General features: G+C 40.6%; 1 protein-coding gene across 10 annotated transcripts in view; it reads left to right on the top strand.

Annotated features, from left to right (window-relative positions):
- Window positions 1–14,432, top strand: part of MYT1L (myelin transcription factor 1 like) — a 406,818-nt gene that overhangs the window by 203,849 nt on the left and 188,537 nt on the right. For all 10 annotated transcript variants that reach the window (XM_036873928.1, XM_036873935.1, XM_036873927.1 and 7 more), the window contains one exon: window positions 13,542–13,683. The gene's annotated coding sequence lies outside the window, so the exon portion shown is untranslated. The remainder of the gene's footprint in view (window positions 1–13,541; window positions 13,684–14,432) is intronic.

The raw sequence follows: 14,432 nt of genomic DNA on the forward strand, positions 1-14,432 counted from the left end.
CGGCTCCATCTGGAAGTCCCAGATTTACATCAAAACCAAACAAAACTGAACTCATCTTCCTCTCCTAACCTGCGACTCTCTGGTGCTTCTGGTCCCTGTGAATCTCCATCCTCACCGCCCGTGCGCAGTGCGAGGTCCTGGGCCTGGACCCCATGCCTGGGTTGTTGCCGTGGCCACTGAATGAGTCTGCCTTCCTCCAGACCCACCTCCCGATCAATTCTTCACATTTCAGCCAAAGGGAACTTCAGACAATGCAAAGTCTATGCTCTACATACTTGAAAATCTTTCAGGGTCAGTCTGCTTTGCATTAGGACAAAGTTCCAGCACCTTCCCCACCCTCTTTTTCATCTTATTCCAACTTACCCCATAGGCCTCAATATGGGGCTACTTTTTATGAGAAGTCTTCCCTCCCCTCCAAAACTGAGAAGTCTGTCTTTCCAGTGAGCCTGTAGCAGCCTGCGGTCCCAATACTGCAGCAGTATTTGTGATACTGTGTGCTAATGACACTTTTGTTTGTCAGTGTCACCCAGCAGACAGCGAACTTGTTGAGGACAGGGTCAGTCCTTTGTTTCTCTGTTTATCCCCAGGGCCTGGCTTGTAATACAGCACATGAGCATTGGGTGGATACTTGATTGAAGTAATGAATCAATGATGATTAAACATTATCCTAATCTAATTATGAGTGGAGATCTCACGGTGGTTTTATTAATCAGTGGTTCCTATGACTATATGCATTTTAAAGTAATAGGACAACATTTCTTTTAAAACCTTTCAGAAATTCAAATTGGCTTTCCCCAATTAGCCAGGATTTGTGAGGTTTTACTACATATTAACATTTTTATTTCCATGACATAAATCAGAAAGCCACCAGAGGATCGGGATTTATCTGTGCATTTCATTCTAAAGTACCACTCTTTTATTTTTTCCAACTTTAGCCCGTATCTTCTTTTTGCACTGGTATTATTATTAACACCGCTACTAGTATTAATCCTTCCTACATTGTATTAGTATCATTTCATACTTTCTAAAGTGTTTTTTATCATTTTTATCTCATTTTGATCTTCAAAATAATTCATTAGGACTGCAGACAAAGTATAATTACAGACATTTACCACACATAGATATCCAAATAGGTGTTAAATGACTTTTCCAAGGACACCCTAATAAATAATCATGTGGATGAAACCAATATATCTAGTGCTCATTCCATTCGTGTGGCTTCTAAGTCACTGTGTTACACTCAGGAATGTCTGTACTTTATAAATAACTTGTCACACATGGAAATAATCTTGTCTGCTCTGAATCATTGTTTTGTCAAGTACTTTATTAGGTGGCATTCCTGTTTTATCCAAAAACGTGGTTTCCTTTTAACCAAATAATTTTGAAGATGAGAATATAATTTTCATGTTGAGATTATTTTCATGTTGGTGGTGTTACAGGAAATACTATTATCTTTCAGACACATACTTTAAGGTAAATTGTTCAGGAACATGCTTATGTACAGAGCAAGTAATACTTTACATTTAAATTTGTTGAAGACACAATGCACACCCTTCAGAATTTTAGTGGATATGCAGATCCACTGCTTATTCCCTTCTGGTGAACTCTTTCCTGGAAGTGGAACTCTTTCCTGGAACGCTTTCCATCACTGGACTGGGAGGTGATGGGAGCGACAGTAGGGCGGTACCAGGTTCCCATCCTGCTATGCTAACCTGCTCTGTGACTCCGGCCCAGTTCCAGTCCTTATTTGCTCATCTGTGCAGTGCGTGTGCTTTCGTAGATGAGCTTTCAAACTTTTGAGCCATGGGACTCTCCTTTCTAACACAGGAAGATATACTGATATACAGATATATATTAATTATGAGAAATATATATGATAGACATATTTATATGTATATAATATGATATGTGGGGTTCCTTTGGTCGGGCTTAGGCATCCCCACTGGATCCCAACTCACCACCCTACCCCCTCCAAACCATGGGGGCATCAGAGATCACCAGGTAAAATTCACCGGACTAGGTGACTTCTCAGATCTTTTCAACCGTTAGCACTCTCTGAAGCTATTCTTTTGATATGAAATTAAACCTGTAAGAAGTTGTTGGTCATCATCTCTCCAACACTTGGCATCATCAGACTTTTAAAAAATTGCTATCAAGTGGTAGTAGAATAGTATCTCATCTTTGCATATCTTTGATAAATAATTGTTATAAATAATCTTCGTATATTTATGCTGGATGTGTTTCCTCTTTAGCAAAACGCTTGTTAATGCTTCCTGCCCAGTCTCTCATCATACTGAGTATGCTTTTCTTATTTATTTTTATGTCTTTATATATTCTTTATGCAAATCAAGAATATGTCTTCCCCTAATTTATAATTTGACTTTCCCCTTTTTTAAGGTGTCTTTTGATAACAAGTTCTTAATTTAATATTGTCAAATTCATCCATCTTTTCTTTTATTGTCAATGATTTTGGTGTCTTACATTTTTTTCTTACTCCGAGACCTAAGAATATATTCATCTCATTTTTAAGAAGAGTTTTGAGGTTTTGTTTTTAATATTTAACTCCTCAATCCACCATGAGTTTACTTTGTAGAAGATGTAAGAATCCAACTTTATCTTTTACCATCAGATAACCACTTTTTTCTATTCCATTCATAGGAGTGTGTCTCCTTTTTCCTCTTTTGACAAGGCTTCTCCATCCCAAAGTTCCATCATGTAACAGGCACCGGCCTATTCATAGATTTCGTCTTAGTTCATAGGATAATTTGCTAGCACTCATCAATGCCATCCAGGCTTAATTATTACAGCTTCAGAACAAGTCCTGATGTCTGGTTAGCAATCTGCCCCTCTCTGATTTCTTCTTCACAGGTGTCTTACCCATTACTGTTCCATATAAAAATATCAAGTTTCTTACACAACCCATTTGGTATTTTGGTTGAAATTGCGTGGCCCATGAATTTGAGGAGAATTGACGTCATCACAATATGTGGTTTGTCTCTCCATTGATTTTCATCTTCTTTAGCATCTCTTAATAAAGCTTTATCATTTTCCCTGGACAGGTATTGCACACCTTTTGTTAAAGTTATCAGTTACTTTACATTCTCTCATACTAACATAACCGCTTTCTTGAATGATACTCCTGTAAGTTACACAGTACATATGCAGCCACCTTACTACACCCTGGTCCATGTCTGTCAGTCCTTCTGAGGACGGTGGCAGTGGAAGCGAGATCAGGCCTCCGGTGGTCCCCCTCTACTCATCCTCCCACACTTGTGAGGGCCACCCTGCCCCCACTCCAAACGAAACCACCCCACACAAGCCATTTCTGAACAGCCCCCCACCCTACTGTCTTCACGTGTGGGTGTTGTTCCTACAGTGCCTCTTGGAATTGGTCTTGCTGTAGACTCAGTGGTCTTCCTAGTTCAGCACTTTGCTAAAAATGAGAACAGAACATTATTTAACTTCACAGTAAATGTAGAGAAGGTTTATGGACAATAGCATCTTAGGCAATGAAGAAACAGACCTACAGAAGTCAAGGGATGTGCCTGTGACCACACAGCGGGTCAGGATCAGGGCCTTCTTCAGAGTCTGTCCTGTAAGAAGGGATTCCAACAGCCCTGTCCCAGGGCTTGCATGAATTAATATTTATAAATTACTGAGAACATACTTGGGACTCAGTACGTGCTCTGGGAGTTTTTCTGTTATCATTATCATCCTATTACTCTATACTAATTTTGACTACTTATACCCAGTTTAATGAGATAAATCAGATATGGATCTAACTCTAGTACAAGGTATAATTTTGGTGTTACATGAAAAGTTTTAAAAGGGTTTTGGTTTTTAAAAACTGTAGATTACATTTTGGGGAATTGAAAGAAGGTCTGTGGGAGAAAGTGACAATTGAGCTGGGACTAATTAAGTGAGTAGAATTTAAACTAGTGAATTTAATGGAAAGTAGATGAATTTACGGGAGAAGGCTGGTCTGGAAAATAACATGAGGCAAGAAGCCGGGAAAACATACATTTTTGCAAAGAATAAAGCGTTCCTTCAAAACATCAGAATATGAGTTTTCTTGCTGTTCTTTTGTGCCTAATATCTTCTTTCTGTTATAACTTCCAGCTAAGGTTCTAAATTGTGTGTGTGTGTGTGTATGTGTAAAAGAATTTGATAAATCTTAGCAAATTATTAAGGTCTAAAAGAAGCAGCATTTTTATAAGTTCATTAAAAAACAGTGTCAACTGATCCAATTTGGTAGATAAATACAGGATCACATCAGCATAGAACGCAACAGATAATTATTAGTGAGGAAACAAGATGTCTGCTGCTAAGCCAAGGGTGGACCTTTTTCTTCCTTTACGGACAAGTGCAGAGAAATGCACAACGTTATGGAGGTCGGTAAATTCAAGTTGGGGGAGGGGGAGTAAAACCCAGGCCACCTGGATGAATAGTTTAAAATGTCAAGACAGTTTGAGGCAAGTTATCAATTCTATCAAACAGCAGTTGCTTTAGGAAGGGCTGCCTCTTTGAAAGGATTGATACAGGCAGAGGGGAAGTGATGTAAGTCAGACAGAGAAAGACAAATACTGTATGATCTCACTTGTATGTGAAATGTAAAAAATACAACAAACTAGTGAATACGACAAAAAAAGAAGTAGACACAGAGATATAGAGAACAAATTACTAGTTACCAGTGGGGAGAAGCAATCTAGGGGAGGGGGAGTGGGAGATATAAACTATTGGGTGTAAGACAGGCTCAAGGATGTATTTACAACATGGGGAATATAGCCAATATTTTGTAATAACTGAAATGTGGTGTAACCTTTAAAAATTGTATAAAAATTTAAAAAATGTTAAGGACTTATACACATAAATTACTTAATTAATTAATCAAATGTTTACCTAAAAAGATACACTTAGCAAGGTGGGAGATATGATTAGACTGTTAAGGTTTAATAATGCTATACATTTTAACTTTGAATATATTTGTGACTTTGTACATATGTAACTCTGAATTCTGAATATCATAATAGGTTTTTGTTAACCTTTTATTTGAACCTTGTAGCTATCTGTAATTTGATGAGTTTTTAGAAGTTTATCCATTTCATAATTTTGATTTCATTACAGCCAATGGTCACATATCTTATATATGAATCTCAGCAAGGCCGATGGGGTGAGTCGTTGAGGGAAGCCTGTGCTTTCCCTGAACCCCAACATCGAGCAAGGTGGGGGCTCCTGGGCAGCACCCCTAAATGCTGCTAAAGTCGGGGAGGCAGTAGTGGTGCCCGGGGTGGGCCTCAATAGGAATCCTCAAGAGGTTGAAGGCAGTGGGGTGAAACCCTTCAACATCGAGGGAGGATTACTCCGATCTAGATTTTTCACTCAGATAAATATTATGGAAATAGGAAAAAAGAAAGAAGACCTCCCAAGCCTCTTTCTTTGGGAAGCAATGGAGGGGAACACAAAATTGTGGCTAGAAGTTTGGGCTCAGGAATCCAATAAGCAATTATACTGTTAACAGGTGAAGAGAGGAATGTGCTGGGCGCCGATGTCTAAGGCACCACGGAGAAGAACGCAGGACAGAAGGGTGAGGGGCCATGAGAGACACAAGGCTTGCACTTTATTTACCAGTTGTCCATTTTGCAGAGGCGTAATTTTTGCCAAACTATTTTTTGTTGCATTGCATTCTAAAGATACAAATGTAAGTAAAGCATGGTTCTACCCATGAGAAAGCCTCTTGTTTACTACTGTAAGAATCATACCCCCAAGGGGAGGGTCGCAGAAGAGAAAGAAGAGGCTGTAACATCAAAAGGCAGAATTTGTGTCAAAGGGAAGAAAGATGGGATTGGAAAAAGGTGGTATGTGGTGAAAAAGAGAAACAATCAAGTGGAAATCATTGTGGGCTAATCACCCAGGAAACAGACAATTGAGACAAAAATGAGAAAATTCATTTTACTCATTGGTTTTAGGCATAAATGCTAGTATTCAACACACAAATCTTATTTAGAGTCAAGTCAAAATAAAGATGGGGTTTTAGATGACTGTTCTTTAGGAGGAAAAAGTTTTTTAAAAAACATACTGTGTTGTCTCTGTACTTTTCTTGGAAGGCAGGTTTTCTGTAAAAGAGATGAACAGATGTTAGACTTTGCGTGTTCAGTTAAAGATGGCAGATCCAAGCACATTAGCTTCTTCTCTCTCCTGAAATCCCACTAAAATGACAGAAGAGTCATGTTTATCAAAAAGAAAAGAAAAAAAAAAAAGAACAGAGAGGGGATAATGGCGGCCCCATTTGAAGCTGGAGAGCAGAGACAGGAAGAAGTGACGTAGCAGAGCCCAAGGAGGCGGATGGGCTCAGAACCCCTCTCAGGACCCTCGGTCCCTCCAGGATTGGCAGACTCAGGCCCCATGGGAGGCAAGGTGAAGCTGGACTAGAAACTGGCAGATCGGTTGAAAGGTTAAAAGCCAAGTAGACAGCAGGGATAATTTCTTTTCAGCAGAAAACTCCAGGTTTACTCTTTGATGGAATAAAGCAGAGGGTCTCTTTGGGGAGACGATAGAAACAGCTGAGGGCTGGATGCTATGCAGAAAGCTGGATCTAAAGGAAATTCAGATATTGAGTACTGAGCTCCTCAAGATCCCTCCCCTAACCTCTACAGCACTTACTGTGTATCAGACACAATCCCGATGACATTACACTTTTAAAAAATAGTTTTATAAACTCCTCAGTGGTAACCACTTTACAAATGAGGAAACTGATACAGAGAAAAGATTCAGTAACTTACCAAAAGCACACAGGTAATAAATGGAAGGGTTGGAATTGAGGCACATGCCGTCTGGATGCAGAGTCCGACTCTCACCCACTACACGCAACTGATGGGCCCCAGGAAGAGCCTGTCAAACATCCTACACAGAAGCCCAAGACCCAGATGCATCGCCCATGTGAGCAGGGCCTCTAGGAGAGTTTCTGATGCCGCCCCGGGAAGTCTGAGCAACAGCCAAGGACCCCAGATGCCTGAGAAAATCCCTTAATATGAAAGAGACCAGAACAAGCCAACAAACACAACAGAAAAGGGATCAAAGCAAATTGGAAGAAATAGAAAGTATACAAGAAGAAAAAAGAAACTTCCATTAACTTTCTCAGATTATGGGAGACAACTATTGCATTTACTAAACAAGAACAAAATATTTCTTAAGTGGAAGAGGGAGAAGATGATTCAAATAACCAAGAGCGCTTACTTTGAAAGTAAAAATATGAGTGTTGAAATTTACATTTTAAGAAGTCTCACTAGAAGGGTGAGAAGGTAAAATAAAGGAAACGTGATTAGAACAAAAGGACACAGACGAATGGATAAAGAAGATGTGGTACATATATACGATGGAATATTACTCAGCCATAAAAAGGAATGAAATTGGGTCATTTGTAGAGATGTGGGTGGACCTAGAGACTGTCATACAGAGTGAAGTAAGTCAGAAAGAGAAAATCAAATATTGTATATTAATGCATATATGTGGAACCTAGAAAAATGGTACAGATGAACTGGTTTGCAAGGCAGAAATAGAGGCACAGATGTAGGGAACAAATGTATGGACACCAAGGGGGGGAAGTGGCAGGGGGGTGGTGGTGGGAGGAATTGGGAGACTGGGATTGACATGTATACACTAATATGTATAAAATGGATAACTAATAAGGACCTGCTGTATAAAATATAAATAAAATAAAATTCAAAAAAAAAAGAACAAAAGGACAAAAAGATGGAAACCAAGATAGAGAGACTCAGAGGTTGTCCTGTATGAACTGTAGCAGTTCCATTCCAGAAAGAGAAGAAGGGAAGAGAAGATCCCTGGGAGCTCTGCAGGGCGCCCACCATGATCAGGGAAACAGATCCACACACCCACCCATTACAGGAACACCACAACACACATGGAACAAGAGACAGTCCTAATAATTCTGGGCATGCGCATCTAGCAGAAAGGATTCTACAAAGAATCTTCAAGAGGTAGAAGATAATGGAATGAAACCTTCCAACATCTGAGGAAGAATTATTCCGATCTAGATTTTTGTACTCAGACAAGTATTATGGAAATAGTAAAAAAATAAAATTAAAAAAAACGCTCTCCCAAGAACCTTTCTCTGGGAAGCAATGGACGATGATCCATCCGAGAAAGAGGAAGGCAGGGGATGCAGTAAACAGGAGACGGAGGAGCAGACAGGTTGGGCTGGAGGAGAAGGGACCATCCAGCCCTCCAGGTGGCCCTACGTAAGACGGCCGGATGGGAGCGCACGGGAAGCTCCCTGAGCTGTCACCCAGGGCCCCAAATGGACACCCAGTGTTTGCTTGCAGTGAGAGGAGGCTACTTAATTGGGAGACTTTGAGGATAAACTCTTGGGAAGCACACAGGAAGGATACAAGTGCACGAGCACAGCTGCTGATTGCGGATGAGAGATGTGGTAAAACCTACGATCCACCGTCCACAGTGTTTTCATAGTCATGACAACGAAACGTTGTTAATGGTCTAACGTAATGTCCCACGTGACTGCATTGGCACAGAAGTGTCTGAGACAGGACGGCAGGTGTGCCTGCTGGAAAGCGTCCTCTTCTTCTCCAAGCTGGGAAGTTGACAGATGAACGCTTCTGGGTGGGAAATAGTGCCCTAGAGGAGGGAGAGCTTTTGTTAGGGATGTGGATGGAGGTCAATGTCAAAAGGAAGGGTGAAAGAGTTGAAAACCCGGCTCTCTGGGGAGCTGGGAGTAGAATGCGGGTGGTATTTGGGGGAACCGTTTTCCATAACAAGCCATGTACAGCTACCTGACCCCTAAACTATGTATGTGTATAACTTTGGTGAGAACACATAATACATCTTTTGATATGTAATATTACATCCTGTTGTTCATCATGATGGCTGGTAATTGCAGTCCTCAGACCACAGATGGTCTGGAGTGGAGGCTGAAGGCTCTCAGCTCCTGGAATTGGAGGAGTGCTTCCCAAAACCCAGGTCGCAGCTGAGATGGGCAAGGGAGTGGCCTGTTTCTCCCAGGAGGAGGGCACAAGTCAGCTCTCCAGCCACTGCTCCCTGCGCTTCTCTGGTGACAGCACATTTGGTGACTGACAAACACTCACCCCTTGATAACAGTGTGTTCCCACAATAGCTGCTGGATTCCCATCGGTTCGGTTTCAAGGTTGTTGAGTGAGCAGGGTCCGTGTTAACAAAGACACTAAACACAGCTGTTTCATTGTCTATATTTAAAACCACTCAAATAAAGATACTCTTGGCTCCCAGCAGAACTGTTCTGTGGGGCTCCAAACAGGCCCTGGGTTGCTGGGGGTTCTGGCGGTCCCTGGATGCCCCCGGGTGTGCTCAGGGCCCCCTCTCAGCTGTCCCTCCTCAGCCACGTGGCTTGCGGGGCCTTGGTGCACTGCTGATGTTTCTTTAATGTGCAGCTGCATCCCATGTAAGCCATAGATCCACAGCAAGCCGTTAGTAAAAACAAGAAGCAGAAGGAGTACTAATAATAACATACAAATTAGCAAGGAGCAAACCTGCCTCAAAATGGTCTACACCAGCTCCGAAAGTTACGTTCATAGATCAGATTTCTCGTATTGCCAGTCACAATTTCTCTGATAACTCATTTAAAAATGGTAAATGGAAAAACAATATAGAGTGAAAATTATATCAAAGAAGCTTTTTAACTACTATATATATAAAGATAACCCCATTTATAATATGTTATATTTGGAGAAGTACTTACAAATATCAGCCTAGAATATTCTCTTCTACCTCACTATTTGGAAACAAATTTTAAAAAGAACAAAAGAAAGATGGAAGGAAGGGAGGGAAAACAAAGAAATCTGGTTTCCCTTAGCCCAAAATGCAAACATTTCAAACAGGAGGTCATTTATGTCTATTTTTCATGACGATAAATTACTAAATTTCAATCTATCTCTTAATACATAATCAGTCTAAAAACCAAATATGATGTAATCAATCATTCTTGAATCGGGGACAAACAATGCTTTTTATTCACTACATAACTAATCTAAAAATTAAGCAATACACACTCTTGTTAAATGGGGAAATTCAAAATTGGTCTTATCATGAATATTAATAAAGGTAAAGTTAAAATGAATTTTATAATGCAACCATTTATAACGCACTGATCTAAAACTGAGTTTTTACTTAAAACCACTTCTTTACTACATGCTACTACATACTATGTTAAAATGAAGAAATGATTTGGGTTCCTGAGAAGGGACCCCAACAGCCCCAAACTGAAACCCGGTGTGGGCATTCCCCAAGCAGTCCCTCATCCCCGACCCCCCATGTGCCGAGCGCTGGTCGACACCACAACATGCTGGGCAGAGGTGTGTTTGATGGTTTAGCTCAGTTGTTCAGTGTGGCAAAATCTGCTCAGCAACCATTCCGTGTCTCCATGGTTGCGTTGTGGGCTATGAGCCACAACTACTGAGCCTGTGCTCTAGAGCCCGCGAGCCACAACTACTGAGCCTGCGAGCCACAACTACTGAGCCCGTGAGTCACAGCTACTGAACCCGTGTGCCACAACTACTGAAGCCCACACGCCTAGAGCCCATGCTCCACAACAAGAGAAGCCACCGCAATGAGAAGCCCGCGCACCGCAACAAAGAGGAGAAGAGGAGACCCCGCTCGCTGCAACTAGAGAAAGCCCGCACGCAGCAACGAAGACCCAATGCAGCCAAAAAAAAAAAAAAAAGTCAACATCATCAACACACATAGCTACAGAGTTTTTTGTGTGTGATGAGAACTTTTAAGATCTACTCGCTTAGCGACTTTCAAATATACGACACAAATGTACACAGATGTAATGCTGTACATTACATTCCCAGGACTTACTGATTTTACAAATAGACGTTTGTGCTTTTGACCCCATTCACTCGTCTGGCCTAGCCGCCATCCCCTGCCTCTGGAAACGACCAGTCTGTTCTCTGCGTTATAGAACATTCTCAAAATTATAGAAATGGAAGGCAGATTCGAGGTTGTGGGAAGGGAAGTGGGTGAGCTTATAAGAGGGTGGCCACCCTTGTGGTGATGGCGTTCTGTGCCTTGGCTGTGCGGGTGTACAGTGGACATACACAAGTGATCAAGTCACATACAATTAAACACAGACATGCACGGGAGCACAAGTAAAGCAAGATCAGTGGAGTGAATGGGTGTTGATATCCCGGTTGTGACGATATCTTAGAGTCTGAGGAGATGATATTACCGGGGGCGGTGGGGTCAAGGGCACATGGGATCTCTGTATCATTTCTTCCAGCTGCACGTGACCTCCAATTATCTCAAAACAAATAGTTTAAAACAAAGTAAAATGTGTACGATAATTTCACATAATGGCCAATGCTATAAAGAAAGCCCCGTGATCCTCATCTGAGTGATGGTGGATGAGAGGAAGGTGCCAGGAAAGCTGTACCTGAGGACACAGTGGGGCTGAACATCCGAAGGCACCCCCGCCTGCTAGTGTTATTTGCGTCATTTGTGTTTTGCAACTAAGCTACCCACTAAACACTTCATTTAAGAGCTCATCCTGGAAATTCCATTACAAATGATCACGAGCAGCATATGTGACAGAAAACTGTAAACAGCCAGAACCATAGGAGCATAATCCTTCATCTTGTACCTGAGTAATTGGGAAAAGATGATGTCTTACAAGATCACGTCACTAAGGGACTCAGTCGTTAGTAGATGGTTCTGTGGATTCTTACATAATGAGAGGTGTTTTGTTCAAAGAATCATCAGCTCAGTTTCCTTCATTCTATTTTTTAAAATTCTGCCTTAAAGAAGAAATTTCTATTTTACATCTCAGTTGTCTTAAATCAAAATATGTATACATTTAATAAGAAACATCAACTGCCCTTCAAGGGCATTTAACCTGTAACCCACCCGTTTTTAATCTACATCTGATAAATGACTCCGGGGTGAAAATACCTCTTGGAGAAGAGGTGGTGTCTACTGCTGACAGTCACCATAAGTTCCCTTCTTCCAAAAGGGCGGCAGAGTGTCTTGTATTTGTGGGTGAGCCCCAGCTCCCCGTGAGCTCAAGGGAACAAGGAAAGGATCAAGGTCACTGTCACAAGGATCAAGACACAGCAATATTTGGAGGAAGCTCCATGAACGGCTGAGAGGAGGGCATTGTCCATGTGGGGAATGAGAAAGGCATTTTCAACTCCCTGACTTATTCGTGAACGTGGGCATGGAGAACAGAGGATGTGTCAAATACGACTTTGTCCACAAAATTCGATCTTATAGACCCTAATCAGTTTACTGAAAAGCCTGTCATTTGCCTGACTGCCCGCCCCTCACGGGTGAGCCCGGTGGTCTTTGTCCTTGCTGTCTTCCCAGAACCCCATGGAGTCCCCAAAATGATGGGGATCCATGTGATGAATCCACAGCACATTATGAAATGCTTAAAGCGATAGAGGTGAATTTCTAGGATGACCAGAAAAGTAAAACATGTAAATTAATATAACAATATTTCACTAAAATGTGATTTTTTTAACAAAGTGTTGGCACTATATCAGATAGAGTGGCTTTGATCATTAATATCCAATCCTTTTCATGTATTTTCCAATCACTTAATTGTTTTGCTTTGTGTTGGTTTGTTTATAAGATTTATTTAAATTTGTCTACTTGATGTTCTTCATATGATGAGAATTAAGATGCCTTTTCATAAAACCACTGCACTGAATACCATTCAAACCATTCTTAACCAATTTAGTAACATCTCAGAACATCTTCAAAATAACTGTGCCCACTAAGTACCTATTCACCATAGAAGATTATGCACAAAGGCCGTTTTAAACACTGCATTTTGTTGTTGCTTTATAGTTATAACAAATGAAAATTTTAAATTAATACTTAAGAGGTTGTATTTTGTTTTCCTTTTTCATTAGCAAATAAGATGTCCTTATAAAACCTTTTATATGGAAAGGACTGTAGCTTATTTACTGTCTTTTGAATGGACAAGGATAAAAATAAAAACACATCTGACAAACTATGATGATAAAAGCTCTGTATTGACATGCAGATACATCACTATGCTTCCCTAATTCACTTCTAAATATTTCATACTGTCTTAATACTTTTCAGACTCAATCAAAGATAACTTACACTTAGTTTTATTGAGAACGTGTTAACAGTTTGTGTAATCTTTACATCACAAACAGCAATTTAGTTTTCTAAAGAGATTTTTCTATAAGGAATCATTTATCACAAATCAGTGCATTGTGATATGATCTCCGTGTTAACAGTCTGTGTAATCTTTACATCAAAAACAGCAATTTAGTTTTCAAAAGAGATTTTTTTATAAGGAATCATTTATCACAAATCAGTGCATTGCGATACGATCTCCAGGTCCCCCCCGTAGTGTCTCCGTGTGTTTGTGCACACAGCCTGGCTGTCATCAACCCTCTGTCCTCAAGCGCAAACCTCCCTGGTGATTAGATCCCGCAGGTAGGATCCTTGTCGCATTATGATAATCAACCGCATTCCTCTGCCCTTTTATTCTTCTCTAGAGTGACTGCATCTCGTGGAAGAGGAAAAATGTAGTTACTGGATCCAATCGAGTGTTTGTGTCTCTGAAATTATCAGCAACACCCCGTCAGGAAAGGTTCTGTTGGTCCACAGACGTCTGGCGATCCAAGCAGCCACGTAAAGGTAATGATCCCGTGTCCTACTTTAGGCTCTACGTGCAAACAGATGTTTGTATATTACCTTAACAAGAATTCAAAAAAGCATAGAGACAGGTTTGTGAATGGAGGATTTTGTATTTGATCAAGAGTTCAACGTTCCTAATCTTAATAAACAAACTCAGTACAAAGTCAGAATTTATCATCTATTACTAAACATAGACTCAAGTAGTCTTCTTTTATCCAATTACAACATTACCCAAAAAATAATTTCATAGCCATATTAATACGTCTGTTCACCCTTTGGCAGTTGTACAGAGGCTGCTTCGTACAGATTCCCTTTAAAATCAGATCTCTCTTTCCACTATTAGTCTATTAAGGGACCCTTTATCTTTAAGGAAATTAAACACTTCTTTAATTAGGGCTCATTTGCATAGCCCAAGGTCCTCATAGGTTGCTGTCAATTACTGTTGATAAGCCTCTCTCAGTGCTGCTGTGGACCTCCAGAACAACACTCCTTGCAAACTTCCAGTTATATATGGCTAATGTTCTTTTTTAAGAATTTTTAAAATTGTGGTAAAATATATAGAACATAAAATTTACCACCTTACTTTTTTTTAAGTGTACAGTTCAGTAGCATGAAGTACATTTACATGATGTAGCTGTGCGACTACCATCACCACCCATCTCCAGAACTTTTTCATCTTCCAAACTTAAAACTCTGTCCCCATTAGGCACTCACTCTCCATTTCCCCCTCCTCCCAGCTTCTGGAAACC

This window comes from Balaenoptera musculus, chromosome 13 (genome assembly GCF_009873245.2).
Source record: "Balaenoptera musculus isolate JJ_BM4_2016_0621 chromosome 13, mBalMus1.pri.v3, whole genome shotgun sequence".
In the NCBI taxonomy this organism is placed as follows: domain Eukaryota; kingdom Metazoa; phylum Chordata; class Mammalia; order Artiodactyla; family Balaenopteridae; genus Balaenoptera; species Balaenoptera musculus.